The sequence below is a fragment of the Falco peregrinus genome, chromosome 7, assembly GCF_023634155.1.
Source record: "Falco peregrinus isolate bFalPer1 chromosome 7, bFalPer1.pri, whole genome shotgun sequence".
Taxonomy (NCBI): Eukaryota; Metazoa; Chordata; class Aves; order Falconiformes; family Falconidae; genus Falco; species Falco peregrinus.
In genome coordinates, this window is record NC_073727.1 from 82671109 (window position 1) to 82685434 (window position 14326).

The following is a 14326-nucleotide window of genomic DNA, read 5'->3' on the forward strand; positions in this document are numbered from 1 at the left end:
CTGTGTCTGTTCCTGAGGCAAGCAATATGAGGACTTTTTAAAGGAGGTCCCACTCTTGTCTTCTCTCCCCATCTCAGGCCATGTTTTCTCCCCCTCTTCTGGACCACGGCGATTGGGACAACTGGAAAAACTGTGGAGAAAGCTCTGCCTGATCACATGGCAGACAACTGCTCACTGGAGAACATTAAACGTAAACACAATTGAGACTTCTTCTGGAAGTAACAAGCACACTGGGTGTTTCTGCAAGTAACTAATGTATTGTAGCTTTGACCACATCCTAGGAACTTCTGTGCAGCAGTGTGAGGGCAATCACTGACAACTAGAGGTCCATATGTTCTAACCCTACAGAAACGGGGATCTGACTTTTTAAAACCTTAATCAGGTCTTTAAAGACAAATATCTGCTCTGTAAATTAATGGGAAGTATGTTATTTTTGGCCTAAGCTTGCATTAACTCAAAAGTTGGGCAAAAATCGTTCTATTCTTTTTTTGTTTTGTTTCCCTATTCAAATTAGCAGATGCACTTCCTATCATTTGGTACTTTTTCTGTCAATAACACACAAATCCCATGGAAACATGCCAAATATTTTCTTAGCAACCAAGCCTCTTGCCTGATATACATGATTAACTACAACAGACTGTTAAAAGCTTAAAATAAACCTGCCTTTTTTTATTTAGAATTTCATATAGTGAAAGAAGATTCACTGGTAATGAATTTAGCACAGCTTCAGAAGAATTTATTCATTTTTATGGAGGCTGAGCACTCAAGGGATGTCATGGTAAAAGCGAGAGTTGCTGTAAAGGTAAATCTGATGGGATCAGTCCAATGACTGTGAGTTCAGGTAAAGTAAAAGCACTCTCACCAATTGATGGCATTGGCTCCCCTGTCATTAAAATGTAAATTGATCCACGCCTCGTTAGTGCATAATACTGCTGCAGAAAGCATCCTTCTCCACCAAGTAGTAAATTCCATTACGAAAGATGGGATTTTGACAAGTTTTTTCTAGTTCCAAGAGGGTAAATATTTTGGAGAAGAGTATGCGGACTCTGGGCACTGCTTTCTAAGTCTCTGGAAGGTGAAGACTAATCACATTTTCAGAAAACAGAAGTTGTAGTTTTTATGTCTTTGCATTTGGGTAAAGTAGAAAAACATATCACAAATTTTATCCTATTTCTAGAGAATCTTTTTCATCTTTGTTTAGAATAATCTCCATTGACTTTACAGTCTTTGAATTAGACCTGGGGTGCAGGCTGATGGTATATGGGAAATAATTATTTTTAGAAGCAGTGTACATAACTGCTCTGAAAAGAAACAAAACAACAGTATCTGAAGTAGACTGACACTCACTTGAACTCAGCTTCTTCAAGGCTCGTGTGGCATCCTAGTCACAAGCTAACCATCCATTTGCGTGGCAGCCATCACAAACTTAGAGACCAGAGACCTTTAGGTACCTCTGTAGTTATTAGACAGAGCTAGTACTTAAATATCTTATTTCTCCAACGATTCTGAAAGTAGGTGTCCATGAGCAGAAATTTTTCTGGCACTGGGAAAAAAATAACTATTAAGTAGGAGAACAAGAAACAAAGGGAAAGAAAACACAGCATGAAGATTTACCAGCTGATGACCTTAAGTAGCCCTTTATTCAGGTCTTTTAAATAGTATATGGACAATGGCAGCTTTAGTGATCTCATAGGAAGAAAGATTTCTCCAGTAAACCTGTTGAAATGTAATGATATGCCTGCAAGTACAATTCTCCTCATTTGTGCCTGCTGTTGGCGAGTGCAATGCATCATAAACTTCTCTTCTTCTCTTCACAAGTGATCCACAAGATGTGACACAAACAGCTGCAGTATAGTAACATGGAATGATCTAAACGGCTGTGCTAAAGGTTGCAGCAAGTTAGATGTTCTTAAAGCTCTGCAAACTAATAAAGAAAAAATAAAAGAAAGATTAATCCTTGTTTTAGCAGCTTTTATAGCAAAAGGTTGTTGGAAAAGTAAATATTACATGTAACTTTGAAGACAAGGAATATTTCAGTTACCTGGAGCTGAGTGGCTTGAGCTGTGCCCCACTGCAATCATTAGGGACCTATGAAATCATACCGGTGCCCAGTGTCGGCATGGAGAATCATATTTGCTAGTGTTACAGCACGGTAACAAAATGCAATGAGCAGCACCAACCTCCTCTGTTACTCACTTCTCCTGCCAGGAGGTGGGAAAAGGGCTTCCACAGCCGCTTTGACAGACACACTGCTATGCCTCAGTGCACTGCGCTTTTGCCTGATGCCCTTTCGGACCTTCATTCCTCTGTCACAGAGGAATAATATCACCTTGAAATAAGAGTCTTTTTTGTTAAGATTTGGTCTATGCATAAATTTCTGAAGTAGTATTGTAGAAAATGGTCTTGTAGGTAAGGAATGTATTTTCAGCTCCTAGTCTCCCAAAATAGAGATGTCCATCATTTCTTACAGATCTGATCCGTATAGAGGGAAACACTTCTGCAGGAATTGAGAAAAAAGTCTAACTTTTTACTCCATGTGATATTTGCTGGCTGTCTTTAATAAGACTAGTTTTGTGCAATGAAAACATTGTTTGAGGTAGAAAAAGAAGATAATTCAAACTGAGCCACGCCACCCCTGGAGCCAACTGCTTTTAAGGCTGGGGAGGAAGACTCTTCTTTGATGCACAATGCAGTAGTTCAGTTCTCATTAATATCAATTAGAAGTTGATGAAGTTCTTTGGTTTATTACGCTGTCATTTGCACTACATTTTCAAATTGCAGCAAGACATCAAATATTCTCACAGGCGGTAACTACTCACAGGGGATTTTATGCAGTGCAAGACACTTAATGAAACCCAAGACATTATTATTATTAATTATTTGTATTACTTTCTTCCTTAGGAGTTGTAGTCATGGATCAAGTCATCATTGCATGATGTACAAAGTCAGAACAAAAAGGCCGTTACTACCTTAACAGTTACAGATCTGAGGTCATGAGTGGCATTGCTTGGCTTAAGAGCCTGAATTTGAATTTTCACCTTTCCAATTTCCACCTGGGCAATGCTACCTGACGAGTCAGTTGGTTGGTTTGATAAGTGTTCGAACTGCCCTAGCATCACCTGTTAGGAATCAGTGCTGTCTGAGCAGCCATCCTCCTTCGCTGACCTCAGTGGGAATCCTCAGGCTGAGGAAGTCCCATTACTTCCAGCAGTGCCAGTCTCCTGGTGCTCCTCTGCCTGGCCCCTACAGCTTCGACAGTCCTGAAGAGCGATGAGCATCTCCCAGCCCTGCCTGGTCCATGCTATTGCCGGCTCCTCACACAGAACTGGCACTAAGATTTTTTTCTAAGAGGGAAGAAAATGCCAAGATACCTTGTATCTAACAGCCTCAGGAGGCAAGGGCAGTCACACGTGGCATCTGCTTGTGACTTCTCTCCCAGCTTCACCGTGAAGGGTCTGAGACCTCTTCATATGAGGTGGCTTCCCTGGGACAAAAGGACACTACTGGCCCTCTGTGGTCTGGGGCAGATGCTAGGAAGCAGGATTACTCGAAAAGCCGCTCGCCAAGTAGCATTGCTAGGGCACAGCTAATTTGAGGCCAGAGAAAAGGATGCTGCAGGGGTCAGCATGAGCCTGGGCAGGAGTTCTGGGTGACTCGTAGGTAGAAAACCTGCATCTCCTAGAAGAGTTAAGCCACAAAGTCGTCTCATTTTTGTGCTGCAGCTGCTAAATCAGCTCCCCGGTATTTGTGCCTGACCCCAGTATACAGCTCTCCCTTTTCCCAGTGGATCGGCAGGGGTGCTGGTTTGTCCTTGTCCTTATGGAGTGGCTCTGCCAGCAGAGCACGTTCCAGATGGTAACTGCCCTTAGGACAAAGCATATATGGAACAGGGTGAGGGAAGAACGAAACAGTGGGGAAAAAATCAACTAATTTCAATACAGAGGTTATGCCCTTAGGCTATATATAGATAGAATACTTCTTAAATGAGGGGGGAAAAAGGTGTGCAGAAAACAGTAGCCAAAACCATAGTACCTTGCTGTTAGCCACCCGCAACCCAAAGGAGAATATCTTCCTGGAGTCATTTTAACAAAGCAGTGTGTGTGCACAAAAGATGTGCATACTTCTGTTAGAAACACTGACCAACAGCTCCTAAATTACTAGTTTCCTAAGGCTACCAATTACTCTGAATACTGGGTGACCTGGACCACATGCAATCTTCCAAGTCCCTATATTAAAGAGGAACCTGAGCAGCGGGCCTCAGAAAAGACACGGAATTCTGAAAACGTTCCCCATTAATAGAATCGGGAGTTAAGCAGTTTTCTGAGCTGAGACCTCTCAGAACTATTTCTGCAAGCGGAAACTCCACAGATTTTCTGGGGTATAGATGTAGGAAGACGGTGAATTTATTCAACCCTCAAAACAAGGGAAACAAAGCTGTCGTGATGGTTAACGGAGAACTGTAGCCAAGTACTAATACTGACAGGACTTGCACTGGGGCAGGTGGATATATAAGAGTAGCGTATTTGGGCTGATAGCTTCCTAGACAATTTTATCCAGAGCTTGTCATCCTTGACAGCGAGGAAGCGGAGGGTAAAAGGAAAAAAAAAAAAAAAAAAAAAGGATGTACCCTAACCTGCAGCACCAAGGTAATTTTGGATTCTAGGAACCTCAAAAGTGCAGTAGTTTCAACAGGGGATGAAGAATCATGCTGAACTTGAGAAGTCACCCAGAAATCATTATAATAACAATAAATAATTATATATTAATATATTAATATATTAATATGCAATTAATTATTATATATTTAATATATAATTTAATACAATTAATTAATATATTAATATATTAATATATTAATTTCACAACAGCTAAGTTAAGACATCACCACATAGGGAAGCTGAGATCATTTGAATGTTCCATCAATCCAAGCAAAGGAGTTGCATTCCCTCCGTGCCTATTAGAAAAAAACCCAAGAACAAACAAACAAAAAAAAAGGCTTGGGTAAGAAGTGATGTCAGGAGAAGAGGTTTTGTGGTTTTGCTCATTTCACAGTGGAATTAAGCCAGAGAAAAAAGCCAACAGTTCTACGGATGATAATACATAAAGTGGGGTTTTGGAAGTACAGACACCTCCAGAACTGCATCTTAAGTGGAGACGGAAAACAGGGAGAGGCCTCAAATGAGCCGTTTTGCTCTCCGCAAAGGTGCCGGCGACGGGGAGCCTTCCTCAGCCCCTCGGCAGCCCGCCCGTGTGCCGCGGCAGCCTCGCCTGGCGCATCCTCCGCTGGCTGCATGTGCTCCTTCCTCGGAGAGGCGACGCGCTGCCCGGCGGGAGAGCTCACCCCTCCCTCAGACCCCTGGGCCAGCTGCAGGGAGACGGCCTGGAAGGGACGCGGCTCAGCCATTGCCCCAGAGGGAGCGCTGCCAGCGCGGGCAGGCGGAGAATGCAAGCCCAGCTCCCCGGCCTCGCGTGCCATGAAGGCAGGTCGGTGCCTGGGAGGAAACTGGACCCTCAGCACTGCTCCGAGCATGAACTGTGTTCCAGCTGCGTTGATTAAGAACATCAGGGCTATGTTTAGATCACGAATTTTCCGTGGGGATTTTTGTTGGAAGGCGTCAGCTATCAAAGATTTGGTGTTAAGGTTTTTTTCAGAAATATTCTAGTTTTAATGACAATTTTGTCCTGAAGTTCTTCTCAAAAATCAGCAATGTCTCTGCTAATATTCAACAGCTTTCAGGGTGCAGGATTTGCTCAGTCTGATCCTTCTTCTTCCACACTCTAAACCAGGGGACCTCAAACTACGGCCCCCCAGGGTCCTCAGTCCGGCCCCCGGTATTTACAGACCCCCCCGCCGGGGGTTGGGGGGGAACCAACAGCTGCAGATGGCCTCCTGCCACTTCATCCGCGCCGGCCCCCTGGTTAAAGAAGTTTAAGGACCCCTGGTCTAAACAATTCTCCTCAGCTGTCCATGCTGTTCCCCATTGTATAAATGACGTGCCTACCAGCCAGAGAAAGAAACACGTTCTTGGCTTGGGAGGTAATGGGTTCAGGTCAGAGTCCCAGCACAATGCCACCTGGGGCTGTTTGTTTAACGCAAGGGCTGGCAGACAGGCCACAGGAGGTATGAGAGATGTGCAGCCTTGCAAAGCTGGGTGGCTGGGCAGGCAACACACGGCATTTCAAAGCCCCGTGTATAGGTGACGGTATCAAGCACCCGATTAACACAGTTCAGCTGACTTGGCACGAGGCACCTACCTCAGAGTGAGTTGAACTGGCTCCTTTGATATCCATCAACTGAAGAAGTTCAGACACCTGATGTGTTTCTATCACCTACAGCCAGATAGCTAAACTTAGGTTTCTTAACCTGTACCTGTCCTCTGCTCCTTCTCCACAGAGCTGCCACATGGGCATTGCAGAGGACTGAACAAATTCCCATCCTGGATGAGGGTCGCAGTCTGAATACATGCCATACATTGAACAACCTCCAGCTCTCTCAGCCTGTGCGTGAACATAAAATACCTGGGAAAATCTTAGGGTTGCCCCAGAACATGATAGGAAAGCTTTTGAGATCTGAAATAATTTTGCAGCAAGGGGAAAATTTCCTATTCTCCTGGTTTCAGCTGGGATGGAGTTCATTTTCTTCTTAGTAGCTGGTGCAGTGCTGTGGTTTGGATTCGGTGTGAGACCAGTGCTGACAGCACACGGATGGGTTTGGCTGTTGCAGGGTCATGTTTATACTAAGTCAAGGGCTTTTCGGTTTCTCAGGCCCTGCCAGCAGGAGGTCTGGAGGGGCACGGGAATCTGGGAGGGGACACAGCCAGGACAGGTGACCCGAGCTAGCCCAAGGGATATTCCATAGCGTGGGACGTCACGCTCAGTATATAAACTAGGTGGGGTTGGCCAGGGCCAGCTGATCACTGCTCAGGACCCGGCTGGGCACCAGTCAGCAGGTGATGAGCAACTGTATTGTGCATCACTTGTTTTCTTTTCTCCCTTCCCTTTGGATTTCATTCCTGCCCCCTTCTCCCTCCTTTTCATTATAATTGTTGGGGTTTTTTTAATTATTTTATTTCAATTATTAAATTGTTCTTATCTGAACCCTCAAGTTTTACATTCCTTTCTGATCCTCCTCCCCATCCCTCTGGGTGAGGGGAGAGGGAGCGAGCGGCTGCGTGGCGCTTGGTTACTGGCTGGGTTAAACCACGACACTACCCATCCCTAGCTCCAGTCTTATCAGGTGTCTGAGACATTTATACATGAAAGGAAAACCTCACTATGGGTTGATGAGAAAAGCAACAGATCCCAGCCGTTTTCTCAGATAAACAAATGAGGTTTTGTCAGGATTAACAAAGTGAGTCTCAAGAGGGCAAACCGACCTTCCTACTCTGTAAATATCAGCAAAGGATGCTGAGAACAGAGACAAGAGCAGGAGACACCTGAAATTAATGAAGAAAGAAGAGTACGTCACAGTGGAGAAGCATCAGTGTAAAAGCACAGCATCAGTGATCGTACCCACAAGATGAAAAGAAGCAAAGGGAATTAACCGAGTATAAGGTTTGAGGACAGTACAGGGGCTACAGAAGGTGTTTGCAGAAGAGATAAAGGGAACCTGACTTGTTTAGCATCACAAAGCAAAGCAAGAGTAGCTGCTTTCAGAAATACCTTAGAGCCAGTGGACAACCAGAAAAGTACTGTCAGCTACTCATTCTCCTCCTGCAAGACAGAGATACTGATAATATATATTTAATTGGATTGGACTTAATTGGATAATTCCTCTCTTATTTAGGAAGAATACAGTATCGAGTGTAATGGCACAAACCAGGCTGAATGTCACGGTCATCTTAATGGAGACTTGGAAGAACAGTTTTTCTGAGCAAATCTAAAATCATGAATTGTTGCCTTCTGTCATGAAAATGAAGATACTTAAAAAGAGAAAGTACCAGATGAAATATGCATTTGGAAGTTCTATTAGTTTATCATGTATTTTTATTTCTTAGATGCACTTTCTTCGAGGAGTCTGGCTTCCATCTTTCAAGGATTTCTCCACAACCATAGGAAAAAAAGTATTTTATTTTTTTTAAATCAAAGCTAAAAACCTTATGGGATTTTCAGAGCCTCAGCAGTCCTGAAATGAAATGCAATTCCCTGAGGTTTAGGATCACAGAGATGTAAACATGCCTGCCATAGAAGACTCCCCAAACAAAGCAGAAGTTTGGTAGAATTAAATTTTCTTCCAACTTGCTTCTGCTGACTTAACTAAGGGAAAAAAGACCTAACATTCTAGAAGAGATTTCACATTTTCAGTGTGTTTCAGGAGTGAGGTTGCAAAGCTTTTGGGGATCAAGGCTTATCAGTGAGTCCCAATAACACAAGAAAAGTTTACGTTGAGTATCCTGAACATCAGGTCCATCCAGGAGGTTTAATCTGGTGGGTGTTATGAAAATCACCTGTGGCAAGGATAGAAGAGAAGTGAAGGACTGGTGAGATTCATAGGATTACATACCTACGCACGTCTGCTGGGCTGCTTTCCAGTGATTGCTGCTGCCCTATGGGTGCTTCATGGTGCTTGCAAAAACCCTTTGCAAGCCATGAAAGGATGGATTTTCCACCCTCATCTGAGCTTTTCTTCTTCAACCCGGTCTTCCCACTCTGTGCCAGTCAGCCTGCTCCCACCGTAGGCTACCGGTACCGTTTAAGCCAATGAAGAAGGTAACATCACGAGCATGATCAAAGATTTGGCTCAGAGGCTGCCAATATGCTGAACAGTCCCCGGTCACCTGCAATGTTAGAGATGGGCTTGCTGCAGCTCTGCAGTTCATTAACTGCAGAAGTATAAAATACAAATGCACGTTATTAGGACCGCATTGATACAATTGCACAGAAGAGTGTATAAGCAATCGTAACAACGAGGGAGAGATAAGGTAAGCATCTGAAAGACCACTTTGTTGGATGTTCCTTCATCTCCATGAAATTACAATAATTATCCGGACAAATTAGATACATCCTTTTGAGGGTTCAATTCCAAAATCAAACTCATTTTTTGTTGCAGAGAAGACATTTATTTACACAATTATCCTGCTTACATCATTGTGGACTTCCCTTGAACTGTGCATTGCCTCAAGCTGGGAGACTACAGCAGGCACTTTCTATACTTCCCTGATCTCTGTGCTTCTTCATTAAAAAAATAAATAGGTTAAGAAATCTAAAATCAACTTTCTTCATTCTAGAAAGTAACTCTTATCACCCACTGACCTCCTAAAGCTGCACCCTTTTGGCATCACTTTATCAAGCAAGATGACCACAGAGCTGCATTCTGCCCAGCCTGGATACAGCGCACAAAAAAAGAAAGTGAGAGGCAGAGAGAGATGGAGTGATGCATCTGGCTGCAGAGACATCACTTCTGCTGGAAAAGAGGTAAAGTCGTAGGGAAGGAGGATCCAGTAAATCTGTAGGTTCAGTGACCAGTCACACAGGATGGAAGAACCTGTACCTCTAAGACCACACAGTGGGCGTGAAGGCTCACTTGTTGCTGGCCTCTATGGCTTGAAGCTGAGACCTCCAGTTCTCCTAAACCCTTTATTAGGAGACACAGTTCAGCATCCTGGAGTGTATGTTCCTTCCAGCATTTTGCTTGGCGACTAAGAAAAGCATCATAGCCAAGGCCTACAAAGTCTACTGCAAGGTGTATTTTATGTCAACTATTTGCGTACGGTAGATAACGTGCACTAGCCCACAGCATTCAAAACGTTTAGAGCAAAAACTACTCCGATGGACCTCAGCTGTCCAGATGTGGGTAACAAGCTTCATGACCAGCAGGTACAGACAGCACTGACTTCAGGGAAGTCAATGGTGCCCTCTAAGGGAAACACCATACACAGGAGCTCCTGGCAGCTGCTGCACCCACCGCCCGTACAGCCACTGACTAATCCATGAACTGTTTCTGAGTAATAACTTAAATAATCAATAAACTGACAAAATACAGAGTCCTTAATATCTCTTCTCAACTTGGGAAAGACAGCCTGTGCAAAGTTCATCTTTTTTCAAACATTTATTGCCTAGGGTAAGAGGGCATTCTTGTCCCAAAACGCGGGTAAATTTTTTGGGAGCAAGACCTCAGATCACGGCTCAGAAAAGAAAGCTACATCGCACTAGCAGGACCGTCTGCACAAGTGAAAGTGGGCCATGATGCATTTCATGAAACTTTATTCTGAGCTAAATAACACCAAACAGCAGCAGGTACGTGGAGGGCAATTACAAGAGGTACTCAGGAATGAAGTGTGTGAATGAACAAGCACCAGAGAGGATCCACACCTCTGTAAGCAGTTTTGCCTCGGCCTTAGCCAACAGGAGTCTGCACTTACTCTGCAATTTACTTATAAAATTAAACATACTCTCTTTCAAGAAATAGGAAGTACCTTGAACAATAACACATTTTTTTTTTTTTTTTTTTTTTTTTCAAACTTCCAGGTGAGCTCTGGCTGATAGCACCAGCCAAAGAACATCATTTGGCCAAATCAGGAAGAGCCTGATTGACCTCCAATGTACTGATGTGCAGATCTAATGCATGGGTATACATTATTTCAAGACAACAGCCTGTTACCCAGGAAGATTAATCTTGCATTGAATTTCACAGGCACTGCAATGCTTTGCTGCTCAGAGAGTCAGGACAATTATTCCCAGGTTTTGTGATCACCACTCATTAAAACGAGGATTTCCTTGATTAGGTTTTAGAGGAACTCTGTATCTCAGAGTGTAATTTATTACTGAGAAGAACACAAAAATATTAATACCGCTTAGAGTTAAATATTTCTAGTGAGTGTTTTAAGTGTTGCTCATGCTTTAACTGTGCTTTTCTCTCTGGACTGCAGGTATAGTATGAGGATACTGTGATTTATCAATTAAAGCAAAGTTACATGCTGGCACATGGATGTAACTTTTGTAAGCAAAGGATATGTGGTGTATTTACTAGAAACAAACAAACAAAAATCAGAAACACAGGATTTTCAGAAGAATTCAGAATATCCTTGGCAACATTTTCATCCTAGATTTATGCATTTCTTCAACAGAAGAAATTATACACTACAGCTCATTCCATGACTGATGATGGGTTGAATATGTCTTTTTCATTAGAATACCCGAGATGTGGATAAAGGATGCCTACACACACATGAAAATGGGGGTGGTGCCTTTTAATTTCTGCGCTAGCTTCCACCACTGACCAGTGTGACTTGGAGAAGGCCTTTTGTACCTCACATTTCCTCGGGGTTTCCACAGGGGTGGTGTGAGGCCAACAGGTTTAGATAGCACGTTCAAACAAGAATGTCTCTGCAGCCTAAGTGCTGGTGCTGTTACTCTGTATGATGGTTTATGAGGCAAGGAAAACCATGGACCAGGCAAACAAATACTTGCTAGTTAAACGGGAAGCATTCCCCAGGGCTCGGGTGCTTGGTTCACACAGGCATTTTGAAGCTTAGTTTTGGGCTTGTTTCAACTAAGAATTCAAAACCAGAGCTAGTTTTACCGCAAGAGGAAGGTCAGGATGGGAGTTCAGTTTGTGCCCTTTGCCAACCCAAACACGATTTCTTCACGCTGAGTACTAGCAATTAACCGATCTCTAGTGAGTTACAGCACCTGGGTTATCCATTCTTGCTACCACAAGAATTATTAAGCAGCAAACTGTGAAGCTAACAGCTTGTTAGCGGCTTTGCAAAACAGCAGCACATGGCAATGTGCAGCTTCTCAGGTTGCTTGGGATAGGGGTGCCCTATACGAAGGCTAAAACAAAGACTTAAGCCACTGCCAGGAGATGGTGGGAAGATGAAGAACAGGCTGGAGCCCTTGGCAGCTCAGAGGAGGTGACAAAGGACAGTGAGAAAATCCTAATGGCTCACAGAGGCGGGACAGGACAGATACAAAAATCATGGGCAGCTCCCAAAGGCCTCAAAGGGCACTTCCAAAGCCACCTTCCCCAGCCAAAGCAGCTGACCAGGAGATATGAGGAGGACTTCAGAGCAGGTAAACCTTGTTCTCCGGTTGCTGTAAGGACCCCTGTCCAGGCCAATTGTGCCAAAGCATCTTGGTGCCTGGCCACTGGACAGACAGCTTGAGTACATCCACCTTGGTGCTCATGTGTGTGTGTGAGTACAAGCAAAATCAGTTTCAAAACACAATCACTCCCCCTCCTACAAGGCCTTTCCTATCTTCTTACAACATTACTTCCACCCACAGGTGAGAAGAAACACATCACAACATAGCTGGCAGGGAGCTCCAGCGTGAGGAGAGAAGCTGTGGGAGAGGAGAGAAGATAAAGGGAACTTCGGGAGAAGACAACTGTGTTGCTTAGGGGACAAAAAGCAGGAGACTGGTCAGACAGAATGAATGAATGATGGTCCATCAAGAGGAAAGAGTTGAAGCAGCAAGAGTTTATGAAAGTTAGAGGGAAAGAGAAGAGGGTTGTGGGTCTAAGGGAGATTCACAGAAATGACAGCAAAAGGTCCTGAAGACAAAGTTTGAACAAAATATTTCAGGAAACAGGAAGATGCAGAAAAATGGGTATCGGAATGATGAACCTGAAAAGCTGCTATTGTGGAGAGAGAGTTGAGTTAGGATTTGCATCTTGAATACAATGGTGTCATATTCAAGAACAGATGGACACACAGGAGGTATCTGAGACAATTTTGTGCAAATAGCACGAAGGAGCTTTGTGCAAAGGATTTCTGCTGGAAGGCAGCATTAATACTAGTGGGACATGGCAAGTATGGCAGAATCATCGAACAGCTTTGGCTGGGACCTTGGCAAGTCATCTGGTCCAACCCCTGCTCAGAGCAAAAAAATGAAAGGAATACTCAGGAGACAAAAAATTCCTTGCATCTTCACAGACATAAAGTTAAGTCTCAGCTATAGACCAGAAATGTATATCCAGCGTCAAACCTTCCCTTGGTTCTCTGTGGTTGATGTTCCCTTCTGGAAGCAATGCTCATTTTACAGATCACTGGAGTCACTACTGTAATTGCTCTGGATTCTCTGCAACAGAGCACAGAGGTTTTTTGCATATTAAAAGCAGGGAAAAGACACACATGGCAACCTGTAACTTGCTCTGAACACACATGCACATCTGATGCACAGTTGATGACTGCACAAAACAAAGACAGGAAAAATATTTCTCATGCAAACTGGGTTGGTGGCTAATCAAGTGAATCATACCTTTTAGAGAGGTATCCTAGCAACTCCCCAGCAGCCACAAGTCCCAGCTGACAGTGCACACTGATGCAATTGTTCTCCTCCTGCAGACATCAAAACTTTGCAGCTAATCAAAGAGATAATTCAAAATAGGAGACCATGTTAAATTTGATCCAACAAAAGGGAATTCTATAAATGAGCGATTTCACCGGGGCATCTCTTATGCTTAAAGCTGTCATCTCAGAACGAGAGTAGGTCAGGCTTAGCAAAACCATGCAACTCTGGGAACAAAACCTCCCTTCCTGCAATTGGCAGGCACTTGCTTCTGCCGTGTTGATTTTTACTGGTCTCCGCTTTGGAGCACTGTGCGGAATTTATTACTATGTTCCTGAACAGCAAATGCTCACCCAATCTAGCGTACAATTATCAGCAAAAGCCCTGCTGATCCTCTTGTAGCCATTCGCCCCAAGATGTTTCCCTGAACAAATTCCTGCTCCCAGCATGCCAGATTAGATGTTCTTTCACATCTCCTGACAGTGCAAATAGGCTCTGGGCTGGCTAGATTGGACCCCCCGTCTCAGGATCAGCAATGAACCTGAGGCTACCAAGTAGCCTAAGCACATCCCTCTCCAAGCATCTCCATTTTGAAAGCAGTATAGATTTGCAATTCACCTCTTTAGGCATGTATGCAACAGGTGAAGCAGAATCAGCAGCACAGGATTTATTAGAGTTCTGAAAAATCTTTTTTTTTTTTTTCTTTTTACTCTTTAGCCAGCCCAAAGATGCCACAGATCAGAGAAAAATACTCAACATGTCTAAGCAGTTCCCAGTTCACTTTTCTTCCGACTGTAGTATTCTTTAGGCTTCAATTCAGAGTTGTGATGGGCATCCAAGTTCTCCTCCTACAAGCTTACATCTATCTCTTCTCCTGTATTACAGATGATTTACTATGCTTCCCTATTCCTCCCCCCCCATCTTTCATCTCCTCTCTCAAAGAGAAAAACCTTTATTCTTAACACTTCCTGTTTTCTGTCAGGTGAGCCCTGACACCTGACCACCTTCATCAGATGCTCCTCAGATACTTTTGTTTCATGACCACTCTCCTGGGGATCAGAACTGGAAGACCAGTTTTCCCAGGGCAGTAACA